This window comes from Garra rufa, chromosome 24 (genome assembly GCF_049309525.1).
Source record: "Garra rufa chromosome 24, GarRuf1.0, whole genome shotgun sequence".
Taxonomy (NCBI): Eukaryota; Metazoa; Chordata; class Actinopteri; order Cypriniformes; family Cyprinidae; genus Garra; species Garra rufa.
In genome coordinates this window covers 5115973-5120755 of record NC_133384.1, presented here as the reverse complement: position 1 = coordinate 5120755, position 4783 = coordinate 5115973, and positions in this window count along the sequence as shown.

The following is a 4783-nucleotide window of genomic DNA, read 5'->3' as shown; positions in this document are numbered from 1 at the left end:
GGATAGGGAGGTTTGGATGCAGGTTTAATGAGGGTACCCTGGTAAACTGGGGCGGCAGGAGGGGTGCGGAGCCAGATTGCGACCTCACAGCCAAGAGTGTAGGAGACGGTCATGCTGTTGATGAGTAATTGATGTAAAATCACACTGGTAAACGTGAGAGAGTAATCCATAATTGCTTGAAATGTTTACAGATGTGCATTAATTACTCAAGCGTAATTAGCTTTTGGAGATAATTACTACTTTGGCAAGGTCTTAAAGTGTAATGTATTATTTAACAAAAATCATTGGAGATATGTCAAGATGAAGCTCGCTTATCGATGACATGTAGCGTCTCTATTCCGCGGACAGCTGATTGGATTTGCTGGAGTCGCGGGTCGGCAGAAGAACATGCTGAGAGTATAAATTGACTCTGGCCCATAGTAGAAACAGGGATAAAAGCCGTCCAGTCGTATAATGCTAGATACCCTTCCTCGCCACAGGTGCTCCACTCTGGCCATGTTATTACAGCATGTGTGCCAGCGTTCACTTCATATGATGTCAACACACCATTCAGCTTTAGATATTACTATGGAAAATCCTCACACTAGAAGTCAACAGACCATAGACCTGTAACTAAAGGTCTGTTTTCATCATACACCATTAATAAGTCTCAGTCTGCAGTCTAATCAAACTAATGACAGCAAATTAGATTGAAATGACAGCTCACACTTACAGTACAAGAACAGCCTGTATAGAAGAGTATTTTAAAAATGCATGTTTAGTTCATAATTGATATGTAGTACACTACCAGAAAAATCTTTAAATGCTTTATTTTGTAGACAATTAGATCATGAAATGCAGTTTTGCACAAATTTACAGAGAAAAAAACACATACAGGATATAAATTGTTATGCCACTCCTTGAAAAATGTTTCTAAAAATACAGAAGTTAATATTATTTGATTGTATAATTTGAATATTTTCATATTTTTATAGCATCACTATAATAATCAATTACCCTACTAATAAAATTCCGACAAAACTCATAAAGTGCTAATAAAACTACAGTTGCAATAATCAACTCCCATTATGTATGATACAACATCTCTCATGCACTCATATGTTTGACAACCCAAATCAAATTTTATCTTTATAAAATGAGTCCAAATTGCATGTCGATGGGCTCGTATAATTATATAAAGGTATAAAAATGCAGATAGGTTAACATAGGGAGTCTCGTGTAATCTCATTCCCACACAAACCGCCACAGGGTTCCTGTCTGTTGGCCACGGCGCGGTCTCTAGCTTTCATTTGATTTAGGGAGCCGAGCTGCTCACCTCGAGAACGTCTTTATATCGCAGCAACTCTCAGTGTCTGCAATCCTTGCATAAATATAGACTGACAAATCATTGACATTGTGTTGCAAGGAAATACCTTTAAAATTAAATGGTGAAAATGTGTGAAAATGTTCTCCACGAATGAGAATTGAATCAACTGATTAAAAAACAATAACTAGAATACATATAAACATACTACAACAGTGTGGAGGTTTATCCACATATGTGGCCTGATTTTTTTTATTTATTTTTTTATAAGATTTATTTGGCCTGCAATTTATGTAAAGTCCCTAAATGCTATCATGTAGCATTCATTATTTATGAGGTAGTGACATAACAGTATGGCATTGAGAAATGCCTTTGCAGTCCAGGCGATACGGTTTCTGTACTGTAGACCCGCTGTGAGTAAATAAGGCTGGTGTCCTCCATAACTTTTGGTTGAACTCCTTAGTAGTAAATTCCACAAATTAGAAATTCAATTTGTCTTGCCATTTCTTGCTATTGAACTTTCAAATGATCTTGCTATAAAGGTATGTGATCATGTGAGTTTTACTTCAATAATGTTTTGGCAAAGCAGATTTAATTTGATTCCAATTTCAAATAAATGGATTAAAAGAGTTGTTACTTAGTTTGGTAAAATGGTAATGATACAGATTGTTATTAATGCATTTGGTTATGATAAATTATACTACAGAATTAGAATGTTTACTCAAATATTTAGTTTATTCCCATTCCTCATTCACAAAATGACTTTAGCTTTCCTGGCTGAAGGTATATTTCAGTAACTACAATGGTGTCTGTAAATCTCACAAGTATAGTTGATGTACAGAGGATTTTGAAGAAAATTATACAACTGAACCTTTATAGTTGGATTTCCATTGGTGTTTTTCCATGAAGGTGCATCAGTGGCTATAGTGTTCAGATATCTCTGTCATACCCTTTCAGATCACGATGCATAATTTCAAGAACTGAGTCCTTTTTACTGAATAATGACACTAGTTTAAAGTTGGCATGAAATGTAAGTTGCAATCAACTTACATATTGTGATGTGTTTCACAGCAAAACACATTAAAAAAATCTAGGTTGGAAGTAAAACAAAGATTATTGGAGAATGTTTTATGAGAAATACTGTTTCACTTTTTTCTACACCAACATGTCAAGTTCAATTTAAAACTTTTACTTTTCTACTAGTGTCTACTTTTAAGGTTTCAAATACGTTTTTGGAAAATAAAAGGTCAAAATTTGGTGTTACATTGTTATTCAGTGTAACAATATTTACGTACAAATTCAAACAACATGCTTATTCTGACTCATACATATGAAAATATATAAAAGAATAAGGGAGCATATTAAATTTGATTGGGCAAAACCTAGGATAGTGGCACATTTTAAAAATGTAAAATTCAGATAATTAGTATTTGGAATAAAAGTAATTCAGCTTTTTAATCATGAAGTCATTTTTTTTTTTTTTTTTTTTTTTTTTTTTGTAAACATGCCTGACAAGATTGTAACACTGAATTACATTTTAGTGGGTGTCTTCTGTAAATTAGGGGAAAATGTATGATATTTATTTTTTTGCTCAGAAAAACAAAAGTGCAATAAAATGAAACAGAAAACTTTTTTCAATATTTTTTTGGAAAAACAAAAAATTAAAGCAATATTACACTTATTGTTTTAATGCTTAAACACTTTTTAGTCTTTGACCCATGTATATGTATGTGTATATTTTACATATACAAATTTAATTCCATGCTGACTTTAAAGTCAGCTAGAAATCAAAATGGATCCCAATTAATTTCATTGTTTCACTGTAATTAATTTTTAAAATTCTATGTTCTGTAATATTTAATCATGATGTAATAATTGCTCCATCTCTGAAATGTCTTCCCTTTGGATATGTAACACCCACTTTTCAAGGTCCAATCAGTTTCAATGGATAACATTACGTTTTTGCGTTTCTTTCCCACTTTTCTCGGAAATGTCACAGTAAAATTAATTGAAAAGCTCTTTTTTTAATGTTGTTTCTGCAATGCTACTACAATAAATAAAAAAAATAATTAATTTAAATTAATTAAAAAATACTAAGCAAACAAACAAAATGAATGTAATGATAAAGTCATTACAGAAGCTTTGCATAGTATGTCTGACTGTTAACTGTCCAAGTTGGTTAATGCATTTCCTCTCAGTGAAACACAGTCAACCGCTCCAAACCGAGCAATGAGCATCGTCACGTGACCTAGTCGCCCTTCAGTGGTTCTGAAAGGAGCCTTGGCTTTCTCCACTGCCTGTTGGAAAGATTCCTGGACCTTGTAACTGCCAAGGTCTTCAGCTCATCATGAGTGTGTTCCCAAGTTACAGAGAATAAATTAAAGGATAAAAAAGTTTGTAGTTTCTGAAATTGTACATATGGTTGCCTTGGTTGTGGATACACCAGATCGGTCCCTCAGACGCAACTGAATCTTGAGATGTCAGGGAGGAATGATGGACTTGAATTAAACAGGGATTGCTGTTGTCAGACGTGAAGGACAAGCGTGTTGTTTTCACAGAGACAGATGTTGATTGAAGCACACAAACTTTACGGACAGAAAGCACTCAGCACCTCCAAGATTTTTTTTTTTTTTTTCCCCTCATAACATTTATATATATATATATATATACTTGTTACTAAATAAAATAGCATATGAAACATAATACTTAAAGAATAACAACCAAAAAAAAAAAGCTGTAATTATGTACTCAGGTGGACAGAGAAATAACAAGCAAGACTGTAGTTTCAAGTTTTAATGCCTATTTGAGAAACCTAAAACAAAAAAGGTCTGCTTTGCCAATGCAGGTGCTAAAATCAATTAGTAATTAATTAGAGCAAAGAAAAGAAGCGTAATAAATGGCAGCCACCTGGACCAAGCCAAGGTATTTGGGATGATAATTATCAATCATGGGAAGGTAGCTGACTCCGAACGACTAAGCTCCGGTCTGCTCGCACAAATGGTGTTATCTGCATAACTGTAGTTGCATCTGGCGTGAAGGATCATCTTTCTTGCCGAATACAATACGTGTGGCTTTTCTAGTTTATGCATGCGTAACATGCATGTTTCTATTGAGTAATTTATTTTTTTCAACACAACAACCTCTAACAATTAGTTAAGGGAAATATTTAACAATTTTATAATCCCTTATGGTGTGATATAAAAACACTGCTCTGTAGCAGTTACTTTTAGAGGGGGAAATATAATTTACATAAAATTTAATGTTGTGTATGGTGAATGTCAACAGCCGAGTTAGCTCCAGCAATTAACTATATTATTAGCTTGAAGCACAGTTGGTTATGAATAATCCTGCACAGGAATGTCTCTTTAATACGAAAAACTAGACACAATTGGATGCAATTGAAACAAGTGCATTTTTGTTTTTGTTTTTTTTTTGCCAAAAATTATATATATATATATATATATATATATATATATATAT